General features: G+C 41.0%; 1 protein-coding gene across 4 annotated transcripts in view; it reads right to left on the bottom strand.

Moving 5' to 3' along the window:
• LOC107596418 (transcription factor 12-like) overlaps nt 1-12,943 on the bottom strand; it is a 128,211-nt gene that overhangs the window by 21,293 nt on the left and 93,975 nt on the right. The window lies entirely within an intron of this gene.

The following is a 12,943-nucleotide window of genomic DNA, read 5'->3' as shown; positions in this document are numbered from 1 at the left end:
GACACGCTCATGTCATTAAGCATATCCTCATACCCTCTGTCTAATTCACACATACCATGAAACCTGACTGCATAATAGAACACAAACAATGCAATGCAACGCATATGGCCAATTTACAAATTCTTTGATGTAACAGATGGCTAATTTAGAAGTCTTATAAAAAAGGGAGGATTATCTGCAGCGTAATGCGTGCTTCAGTGCTTAATTTTAATATTATGACGACGCCATGCATGCCCGCCGAACAAAAGCATCAAAACAAATGGATTAATATGCGAGGGCGAGAGCGTTAGGGTGCATATGTGTTTGTGTTTATGCAAGAGTATTTTAGGAGCTGTGGGGTTGGATCGGGTCGGGCCAGCGGAGCAGTGGTTACAGCTGCAGAAGTGCCCATTCCTGTAGAGGAGGATCAAAGGCATGAGGCTACAGCTCAGTAATGTGGCTCTCTCAGTTCATCTGCTCCAGATGGGACAAAACCTCTCGGAGCGAGAGAGAAGACACTAGCATGTATGGCACGAAAGAGAACGCTAGGTAAACATGTTAAAGAAAGTCTCGCACATTATCTGTCGTTAAGCAAGACAGACTCGCTCGGGCCCTCACTTTTAGGTGTCCGTGTCACTTGCCGTTTAAATTCCACCCAGCAAGAACCTGACTGCCCCGTCATGTCTGTAAGAACCAATCCCTGTAACGCAGAGCTGATGTGCAGCCCAATGTGTTTCAAGTTACTTTAAGTTAAACACAACCTCTCCCTCTGCTCAACATCACAGCAACATTTATTTTTTAAATAAAATCAAACCACATGATATAATGTCACCGCTCTCTGAGAAACACTAGACATCTGATACAAAGTGTATAAAAGGGCATTGAAAGTTAGACAGAAAAAAAACCTGCCCTGAAAATAACTCTTACAATTCTTTACTAAATTACATTATTTGAACATTATCCTAATTTGTCTAAATTCATTTTAATTACTTTTTAATGAATTAAAATGTCATAAAATGTAATAAATTAATTACTTTTTAAAAATACTTTTCATTTCTTTTTAATAATTTACTTTTAAATAATTAAAAGTCAATTATTTACACCAAATCAAATCAGACAAATCAGTGTGACTTATCTTTGCTAATGATCAGTATCTGACATTTAATAAAATAATAACTGGGTGCCAAGACATAAATAAAATTCTTTACTAAATTACATAAAATCTGAAATTTATTTTATTTATTTTTAATTATTCATTAATTTATTATTTAGTATAAATTCATAATTAATCACACTGTAGTGAAATACTGAGCAAAACAGAATTGTAAAATAAAATACATTTAATAAAAAAAAATTGCAACAATAGCCTAACTTTATCATTAATAAGAAATTAATATGCAATACACTGGCAAGTATTGTAGTAATTATAATCAAATATTAATTGCATTTCATTTCCATCGTCAGATCCCCCGCTCATTAATATTTCAGATGTACGCAGATCCCCTTCATCACCCACGCAAACACACGGCTGCAGCATGTCATGACACACTCAGCATTACGATCAACATCTAAAGCCTTTCAGTCAGCTTAGCCAGCTGTGTGCGGCCAGGCACCTTGCTGAGGCGGCAGTACGTGCCCATGTGATTGGCAGTGAGTGTGTTCATAAGCTGCGGCGGGCTCCCGTGGGTGTGCAGGCGCACACATGTGACCCCAGCGCTGGAAGTCCCCTGGTGATCTCTGGTTAGGGCGGCGTGGGAGAGGGGCCTTTGTCTCCGCCTCATGGCTCAATGGGCAGCATATGGCAGCGGATAATGCTAATTGTCCGCTTTACCCTGAGCTAACCAGTCGACCCGTTAATAAACCTTCCTAAACACCGGCGCCCCGCTCCACCACCAGGATGGAGAATGAAAGAAAGCGCGAGAGAAAGAGCAAAGGAAACGCTTCCTTTGACCAGGGCTTTAATTAGGAAGCTGTCAGTTATTCACAAGCCTCACGTTTAAACGTTTTTTTCCCCCTTATTGTACTTCTTTAAAATTTAAAATGTGGAAATAAACTTCGCAAATAAATGGTGTATATTTAGAGCTCCCGTATGGTTTGACCAACACATTTCTAAGACTTTTCCAGTCATTTGTGATAAGAATTTTAATTTCTAGAGATTGCAATCACAAAGAGAAATTATAGCTACATAAATATTTTAATATCCTTTACATGACTTTTATTGTTATTTTTTAAAGAATTCATTTCCACAAATTTTTCCAGGCCTAGAAATGATCATTTTAAAATACCTTGATATTTTCATAACCCCAGCAACCCTGTATTTGGTTTCCAAAAAGACTAAATTCATCTCAAGCTGTTATTAAAATATAGTCACGGGCAAAAAGCAATATAAATAGCTTTTTTCTTTTCAGTTCCTGTGTGAGTCAATGGAGACGAAGGCTCACGCTGATGAGTGAAATGACTTTTTCTTTTTTTTCTCTCGCCTGTCACACCTTTCTTTTGATCTGAAAACCACATCCATCACAACAACACAGGGAAAAACCACTAAACTGTCAACATATGGATAAGCCCAATGACAACAGTGAAAGAGGCAGGGAATAGAGAGAGAGAAATGATTATGGAGGGAGAAAAAAAGGCCGAACAACAGACAAACCCACAAGGACGGGCTCAGAGCAGAGGGACCGCGAGTGACAAGAAAATATCCTGCCTCTGCATGTCACTTGTTTGGAGTCGGATCGCGGCCCGAGGGCCTTCCTTTTCAACTCCCATCTAACACACTTATCAAGGCGAAAAGGCACGCTACACGCACACAATGAGCCCCTATTGAACACAGCAGCTCTGTCCTGAAGGGACACGTTTTGACTTTTAAAGCCAAGTCTGTCTACAAAGAGCAGACGGTAAAAGTTAGAAAGTTAAAAGCATTTTGTTCCTTACAGATACAGGTGGAAGCCTTTCGAGAGCAGAAAAACAACACGCACGTTTTCTTTGAACAACTACAGACGAGCAACACTGACTCATTATGCAAAGTTTCTACCAGAACAAAACCTTCAAAAAGGCTCAGTATGTATCCGAGAAAAAGAAAAAAAAAGAGCATCGCGCACTATTTTCCAGCGGAACACATTAGCCCTGTAAATCTTAAAGGAAAAGCGACCACCTTATACAAACACTAACAAATACGTGAATTAAAGCGAGAACAGCAGAGAGGAATTAAAATACTTCACATGTCATAAACTGACCCAATCAAAGCCGGGGAGGCCGCTTTCCCTCCTGGGCCCGGCCATAAAATTATTGGTACCAGCCTGACATTCAAACAAATCAATGTGACTTTTATCTTTGTTGATGCTCAGAGCATCTGACATTTAATAAATAAATAATATCTGTGTGCCAAGATATAAGAAAACCAACACAAGGAAGGGTTTATTGGGCATTTACCCACTGCTTTGGATCATAAAGCTCAACTCTGACCCAAGTGAGCCACATGCTCCTCATTTTCTCTTTCCTCCCAGCCTGCATTACAAGGCTGGAAATACTTAATATAAAAAGATCAAAGTGAGCTTTGTGGTGCAGGAACAAAGAGATCTGTCATAATGGCCTACGAGGAAAGCTAACTCTGGACTCTGTTAGATGACCTCAAAAGAAGTGAAAACACAAGCTGGGGTCTCACGTTTTGTCCCCAGAAACGATCGGGAGCTAGGAGATTGGAAATTTTAGAAAGTTGTGCAAACATGATTGCTGCCGCCCTTGTTAAAAGCAGCAGTAATAATGTGAATAATATATAAATTTAATAAGCAAGCTCTTATGAAATGGGTAACGGATCATTCTTAAATTCATCAAACAGATGGAGAAATCTCCAGAGCCCTGCACAGACACAGAGAGAAAGACAACAGGGAAATCTACTGGAAACTTTTTCTTCTCTACTGAAGCAGAGCGTTCAGTGCTTTGCATTGTCTGGGGAGCAGAGACTCACTTAAAGGAAGTAGGTGGAACATTCTGCCCCCCCAACACACATGTTTACTTGGCCATCTAATTCAGGACAGAGCATAGATATTTTTATATAGCTAATTATACCTAAATCACTACAAACTAACCCAAACCTGAATAATTAATAATAATAATTACATCCCAAAAAGACGTTTCAGTCATATTTACATAGCTTATGGGGGGGGGGGGGCAGTAAACCAAAGTAATTAAAAGTAAATATTAAAGTAACTTATTAAATAAATAACATTCACATTTACAGTTAATCATTCTTTTTTCTAATTACATGAATCATTTTTACCTATGAGATCATTCCCAAAGGGAAGTTTTATTAGATTTTGCTATCTTTCTGGAAACCCTTTAAGCAAAGCCAAGCAAACTCAAACACCCACTCGTGAGGCACAAGTGCAGGTTCGAGTCGCCACCTCCTCTTTCTCGTAAGCCCGTACCATCAATCCAATCATCAAGCACCTGACAAACATTCAGCACACATGCACACGAGCGTTCACACGGACAGCCACACGCAGACAGGCAAACAGGTATCGTGAGAGGCACACAGAAATCAAAGGGCCTGTGGTGGAGAGGTTTAGGAGTCCCATCAGGATTCCTGTAGAGAGAAGAATGCCTGGCTGATTAAAAACAGATGGAGAAACAGCGATGCTGCTGCTCTGAGCTCAATCTGCAAACAGGAAAGTCAAACCTCAACAGACAGACTCTCTTCCTTAATCATTCCCAGACTCCCACTTGTTATTACTGTGAACCCGTCTCAGCAAAGCGGCCGCTCAGAGCTCATGGTGAGCCACAAGCACCGCCAGCATCAGTCACACACAACTACCAATACACAGAAAAACCTGACGTTTATGCCAAACAAGTGCGATTTTATCAAGAAAACTGTGACAGACTTGCAGAAGTGTCACTTTCCCTCCAAAAAGCAGTTACATAAGGCTTTAAACTATCTACAGCAGTTAAGAACTCACACTTTGTAAACTGCTAATGAAAGTAAATGTTGACCCAGCTCAGACTGAGGTAATGGAAAAACAGTCAGCAGTCACACACACATACACACACACACATACACGAGCAAAGCCGAGAGCAATGAGACCCTCAACTCAGTTTCTACACACTGAACAGACACCGCTCACCACTCCATTAAACCCGACAGCCCACTGCGCACATGAAAAACATGTTTACTTATACACATTTCCTCTAGGGAGAGAAGGCACTCACCGATTTTCCGTTGTAGTAATACATACTGCCCATTCCAGGCACGGGGTAGGCGCAATACATGATAAAAGCCTCAGCGATACTGGGAAAGACGTGGAGTCTGATACAGAGGATCTCTTTTCAACAGCCCGCTCCCTACACATACATCCACCCGCTGCACAAGGGACTAATTCCTTCAGTGCTGGCCCCTTACACATGGATCTACTCACAGACAACTTATGCAAAGCAGGACCGTACCAACTCAGCTGGCAGCGAGGGGGGAGGTGGCTTATGGGAGGAGGAGGAGGAGGAGGCGGACGGACCAATACCCAGAGCTAGGCTCCCCTAAAGCCTCATAAGTGCTGAGGCAAAGAGAGGGGGGGATGGATGGAGGATAAAGAGCGAGGGAGGGGCGGAAAACAAATGAGTAAGTGGATTGACTTGTACTTTAAAAAAAAAGAGACAGAAAGGAAATTAGAATGGTGGAAAAAGGGGCTGAATGAAACACTGAAACGGCCATTATGTTCATTTACCTGTAGATTCTTCAAGTTTATTTGTATAGCGCTTTTCACGATGCAAATTGTTGCAAAGCAGCTTTACAGAAAATTAAAGATTCTACATTATATTTAGTAATAGCTTATCAGTGGTGATTATCTTCGGTCAGAAATCTTGGTGTAACCTTTGGTGTAACCAGCTGACCTTCAAAGACCACATTGCAAAGACTGCTCGATCTTGCAGGTTTGCATTGCACAACATCAGAAAGATCTGGCCCTTTCTAACGGAGCATGCTGAACAACTTCTTGCCCAGGCCCTTGTCATTTCTAGGCTGGACTACTGCAATGCTCTTCTGGCCGGACTTCCATCAAGCACAATCAAACCTCTACAAATGATTCAGAATGCAGCGGTACGACTGGTCTTCTACAAGCCCAAAAGAGCCCATGTTACATCTCTCTTTATCTCCTTGCACTGGCTACTGGTTGCGGCTCGAATCAAGTTCAAGACATTGATGCTTGCATATAGAACAGCCACAGGCTCAGCACCCACCTACTTCCACTCACTACTACGAATTTACATCCCCTTCAGAAGTCTGAGATCCGCTAGTGAGCGACGCCTCATGGTACCATCACAGAGAGGCTCAAAATCACTTTCCAGAACATTCTCGTTCACCATTCCTGGCTGGTGGAACGATCTTCCCACCCCTATCCGGAATGCTGAATCTCTGACAATTTTCAAGCGACAGCTGAAAACTCATCTCTTTCGAAGCTACTTGACTTCATCATAAAATTATTATTATTTTTTTATTCTCTCCCTTTACTTATTATTTCTCTTTCTAGCTTGTACTTATTTGAACAATGTCTAGAAACTTGGTATTACAAGCACTTCCTGTATCTGTTTGGCTTTTTAAGAAGAATCGCTTTATGTATCCCCCAATTGTAAGTCGCTTTGGATAAAAGCATCTGCAAAATGACTAAATGTAAATGTAAATGTATCTCAAGTTGATGTCCATTATAGCAAAATCTGGTAGTTTTGTATATTGTCTGAGGGATGGCATCATCTGAGGTCCTCTGGGGGGTTGGCATCATCTCTTCTCAGGTGTTCGGACATCTCAGGTCTTTGTAAGGATTGGATCCAGACTGAAGCTTGTGTAATTCCTAGTAACCATGCGATGCCAACCCGTGGCAGAAACAGAAGGTAATAGAGAAAAATTAGCGTAGCTGCTGTTCCAACTAAGCAAAATTGATTTGTTTAACTCAAGCTAATGAATAATAGTGTGCATTTGATCAGATATAACTGCAGTATAAGATTATAAGATGTATTATTTGAATGCTTGGCTAAAGAGATCTGTCTTTAATATAGATTTAAACAGAGAGAGTGTGTCTGAACCCCGAACGTTATCAGGAAGGCTATTCTTGTCTGGGCATCGTGTGTGCGTGTGTGCGCGCGCATGTGTGTGAGAGAGAGAGAGAGAGAGATCACAGTGGAGTCAGCTGTCTTAACCGTGGCTTGTGTACTGCACACATACACCAGCTTCATCACCGTGTCTGTCACGCGACTCTGTTCCCTTTTCAGGCTCTGTCTTTACATTTATTTTGAAAGATGAAGCTTGCGATTATGGTAAGGGGCGTTACATTTCCAACGAGTGCTTGCGGTGTTCGGCCAATCACAATGCACTGGGTCAGCTGGCCAATCAGAGCAGACTGCGCTTGTCGGAAGGAGGGACTTTGTAGAAAACGAAGCGTTTGAGAGAGGCTGGGCATAGAGGACCTACAATAATGTACAATATTTGAAAAATAATGTGTTTTTTGAACATTAAAGCATGTCAACATATTCTGTTACACCAAATACACAAAATAATGATCTTTAAAAAAGCATCATATGACCCTTTAAACACTGATAATAATAATAATGTTTCTTGAGCAGCAACTCAGTATATTAGAATGATTTCTGAAGGATCATGTGAGACTGAAGACTGGAGTAATGATGCTGAAAATTCAGCTAGCTAAGTAGTTAAACAAAATATTTTTTTTACTGTATTTTTAATGAAATAAATTCAGTATTGGTGTTTAAAGGAGCCTTTTTAAAAAACAAAAAAACAAAAAAAAAAACCTTTAAACCTTACTGACCCCAAACCGTTGATCTCTACTGTATGTATAAATGTATTAATATATTCTTGAATTATATGAAAATATAATAATAATCAGTGGTTATACACAATAAGAACCATTTCTAACACTGCTACTATTGCGATTAGACTATGCATTTCTCATGCTATGCACTTGCTCGACCTTAACCAAGTCTTGCGCCGAATGTTGTGACCTGTGGCTGTTGTTTTAATAGTCCCCCACAGTGGCGTGACAGCAAACACAGAGAGCTGTTGAACACATCCAGCAGCTGCAGAGGGGCCGAGCCTGACGTCAAGCACCGAGAGCAATGACGCTCCACTTCCTCACACGTCCCCTTCTCTCACTCTCATTGTAACCGCTGCTCCCCTTCCTGGGCCTCTTGCCCATAGACCAAGGGGGGCGGTAGGGTACACAACCCAAATAACAGGCGCACTTGGGGTGGGAGAAGAGAATGAGGGGAAATGGAAAATTAAGGGAAATGGGAAGTGAAAGAGAGGCAAAAGAAAAAGGCTGGACACAGTCTTTGAAAATGAATGGACAGGGGTGCAAAAATAGACGGGGAGGCCGAGGTCGTCGACGTGCTGTGAACACACTGGCCTGTAGCACCATTGGTCTCTTTAAAGCCCACTCTAGGCCGCTCCACTCCGGGCCCTTTCATGTCTGTCACTGCAGGCTTCCCAGTCCAAACACCATCCCATCCACAACATTATTGTTATGGAAAGATGAAAGCCTTCCCAGAAAACGATACTTTATTATGCTTTCCCCTCTAATTCTATTATTATTTATTCTCTTTTCTTCTCCGAGTGAGACTCTTTCAAATGAGTCCAAGGTGGTTGAGATCCGACAGGCTGGTACCACTTTAAACCTGGAGCTGTTTCAAGTCCATTCTTTAGGAGAGAGACAGCCGTGATGGAGAAATGCTTGAAGGCTCCATAAAACAAATCCAGATAAAGAATGCACTGCTGGGAGGAAAAGAACACGGAAAAAATAATGAAAGAGACAAATGAAAAGGGACAGAACTGAAATCACGGACATATGTCCAAAGCGTTCGCAACGGATGTTTGCTTTGTCCTCGCAAGATTTCCACACAGATGCCACATTTAACTTCATTTTGATCACCACTGTGAATAACCAATCACTGATGAGATTCATTGGACATAAACTTACACCAGACACCGTTGGTTACATTTAGTTACTAGGTAGATACAACATGATAAAGCGACTTTTTGCCTGCTAGAAGCACAACGAGACATTTTTCCATCGCTTATTTTAGATCCGCTGTTCTGGATAGCTCCACCCACAGTGACATTTGATCGATCAAGCATTTTGTCTTTTGCATATACTGTATATATATATACAGTGGGTACGGAAAGTATTCAGACCCCCTTAAATTTTTCACTCTTTGTTATATTGCAGCCATTTGCTAAAATCATTTAAGTATTTTTTTTTTCCTCGCAAAACTATGTAAGATGGTCAGACTTGTTTTTAGATCCATTTTTTTCTTTTTTTTAAACAAGAAATTTAAAACAATTTAAAAGATCTATTTACTATTGTAATAATGAGTTAAAATGTATTTTCCAGCAGCCATTACTAAAGTCTTCAGTGCCACATGATCCTCCAGAAATCATTCTAATATGCTGATTTTATGCTTATTATAATCAAAAATATTTACCACTTTAATTTTTTTTTTTTTTTTTTTTTTGTGGAGATCATATTTTTTCAGGACTGATGAATGGAAAGTTCAGCAGAAAATAATTTATTTGAAATAGAAATCTTTAGTAACATTATAAATTTCTTTATGGTCATTTTTGACCAACTTAATGCATGTTTGATGAATAAAAGTATTAATTTCTTTCAAATTCCAATGTTTGAATGGAAGTGCATTTTATTGTATTTATTTTAAATTTCAATTATCTAGATTTTTCAATGCATTAACTTACATATATTTTTTAAAGTCACACACACACACACACACACACACACACACACACACACACACACACACACACGGTATATAGGCCTATATTACTTAAACAATACAAAAGCACTGATGCAAAACACTGAAGCAGGCTTCTGCATTGTGTCACTTTGTGCTGTATTTTGCTTTTAGTCAAGGCACCAAACTTAATGCTGGAAACTTAATGCACTTCACAGACGAGACGCACCTGTTAAGACAGTGTTAAGCCAACCCAGTTCTTCATCACACCACAGACGTAGGAGGTCTGGGATTCACCTGTACTGATTGTGTGGATTATGGAGTTTAAATGTAATAGGTGCTGCAGACAGTCTGTCCCACTAATCAATCTGAAAACTAGACACATCAACATCCCCACACACATCCCACGCCTGCAAATTAGAAAAATGCAGAACGCTCATCTTTGCACATACAAGCTAATTTAACATCTTCGTGTTTCTATAAGGCCATTCATCACAACACATTAGGAGGAAAATCTCTCTCCACGGGTCTCGTGGGCTTATGAGCATTCTGTTATGTGCTTGTAATGATTAATGTTTCCCTGCCTGAGGACAGCGCCTAGACAAAACACACAAAAAAGACGACACGAACATTATATTAGAATAACACCAGTATTTAGAGAGCATCTCCTCCAGACATGATAAATCCACCGGGGCCCTTTCATCAGGATCCAGGAGAGAGCTTCAGGTTTTGAATCCTTCGTACATGTCTGGGCCAACGCACAAGTCGAGCAACAAGTCTTCATCCAATTACTGAGTACCTGACATCAAGCAATGCAAAAGCAGCTTCACCCACTTACCTGACTTGCACCTACACCCACAGCCCACAGTGACACCTTCTCTATTTGTGACATCTGCTGTCTGCTGACCTACAACGGGCACGTCTGGGGCTCACGAGCAGGCTGTGCTCCAGCCAGGTAAACCATGCCAGTGTGGCTTAGATTAGCTCTACTTTACACACATCACATCTTAAGATAATCAGCTCTTGACTGTTGACTGAGCACGCTCTTAAAGAGACCACAGCTGTGAGGATGTACATTCACGCAAAATACAAATAACACGTATTTCTGTAAACCTGCAAGTCTGAATGTGGGTCTAAATGAACAGATATTTCTATGCGGTTTTCTTGTAGTCTAACTATAAATGAAAGGCGCAGGTCTCTGCTCTTTTGTAGGCTTCAGGATTTAGGGCTCTGAAGTCTGAGGTAAATATCAGCAGCCTAAACAGATAAAGAGACTCGTTCCCTCGTCCTAAACTGATAAAGAGGTGGACATGTCTCTGTTCAGCATCAGACTCAAACCAGGAACATCTATCTAATCACTTATCTGATGAGCTCATATCCTTTCAGACACACACACACGTTTACCTACCTATATAAGTGAGGACATGGCATAGAATTCTATTGTTTTTGTGTAATCAAGTTAATTTAAATGACTGCAAACTAGTTTTGTTAAAAGTTGATACTAAAAATAAAAGGTAATGATAGCAAAATATCAAAGGACATGTATCTGTGAGGTATTAAGGTCACAGAGCTGATGTAACAAATAATAATAACTTCCTAATTATTAATACCTGGGTTATTATTCATGAAATACTTGCTACATGACACTGTGCAATTTGTGAATATGTCTTTTCCTAAATAAAATAAATGTGTGAATGTATTAGTTTTTGCTGTGGTATTGTAGTTGAATTAAAGAGTTGTGAAATTTTAATACTTAAATTTTATCGTGAAAATTATTTTTCAAATACAATCCTCTGTACGTTTTTGGATATTTTTGAGATTTAAAATAAATTTTGTATAGTTCAACTAAACACTGACCCACACACACACTGACCCAGTGCACTGCCCCCTGGTGGCAGGATTATGACCTGATGGCCGACAAACCCCAGACAGACACATGGGTTACAAGGACATAATGAGCCTAAATATCAGATAAGTTTGGGAGGAAGTGGAATGTCTGAAGATCAAGAGAGCTATTAAAAGCTACAAGTTACAGGATGCCGTCTGAACACGTGGGTCATGGGAGGATACAAGATCACATGACTGTAAGCTCAGAGATATCAAACCAAATGCGGCTTTTATTTTATACCACTAGCTGCAGAATATGCTTTTTAAAACAGAGATGTGAGGCCATAAAATCTCAGCGCTGAGGAAATACAAAAGAGAACAGAGATTTTCTCCAGAACAAAGAGCAGTGGCCACATGAAAGACCTACATCAAACTATACTCTTATTCTTTACAGAGCTTTAGCGGGCCTTTTATCCCAAGGCATGTCCAACTACACAGGGTCTTCACTGCCAGGTTGTGACCTTGCATTAGAGGCAGGGGGTTCAAAGAAAGTAGGCAAAAAAGGAGGGGGAAACAACCCAGAACAAATGCACACAAAAAGCCCAATGTGGCGTTGGTGACCTGCATCAGCTTGCATGGCCTGTAGATGGCTGTCTAGTCAAAAATGCAGGATGTATCTTCTGAATGGTGGAGCTCCAGTCAAGCTGACATCTCTGAGCTTTGGGCACTAGTCCTGTGTCCTTGTCGCCACAGTGGATCATAACCTTCTTCTCACTTCTCTCCTGGTGCTCGTTTCCTCGCTAAGTGCAACTTCTGCCCGAGCGAGGGTGCCTGAGCGATCTATCAAGAGCAAATGACAATCTTTTTTGTCATTCACAGCCAGTGTTCTCGCATACAAAAGGGCCCGAAGGAAGGCGAGCGCTCCCTGCTGCTTTCTCTCCTTGCCTCTTTTCCTTTCTCTCTCTCTCCGATCATCTCTTCTGGGCTGAACATCGGCGCCCCGGTGCAGGCAGTGTCACATCAAACAGTCGTGCCAGTGACAAGGGTGTTTAAAAAAAGCCTGGCTATTTACACATATAGGCTGCAGCTCCAGGCTCTCCACCAAGTATATATCTCCCACAAGATGCAGTTACTTGCCCAAAGTCATGGGGCCGTCCATCCGCCTCTGATTCTTTTTCTCCCTCTGTGGCTGTCAGGAGGGCCAGGTTCCTTCAGCACAGGTGCCCACACAGCTGCCTGACAGCATGGCTGCCGCTGCGCCAGACACACATGCAAACTGCAGAACACGCGCCTGCCACGCTCATAGCAGCGAGCAAAGCACCCTACCTACATCTGCTTGCAGACATTCCTAAAAACACTAGCCAGGCATCATATGGTAAAACTGAAGAAATGTCTTGGG

This window comes from Sinocyclocheilus grahami, unplaced genomic scaffold, assembly GCF_001515645.1.
Source record: "Sinocyclocheilus grahami isolate Dianchi unplaced genomic scaffold, SAMN03320097.WGS_v1.1 scaffold219.1, whole genome shotgun sequence".
Lineage (NCBI taxonomy): Eukaryota > Metazoa > Chordata > Actinopteri > Cypriniformes > Cyprinidae > Sinocyclocheilus > Sinocyclocheilus grahami.
Note: the sequence above shows the minus strand (reverse complement) of the source record. Positions and strands in the feature narration are given on the sequence as shown.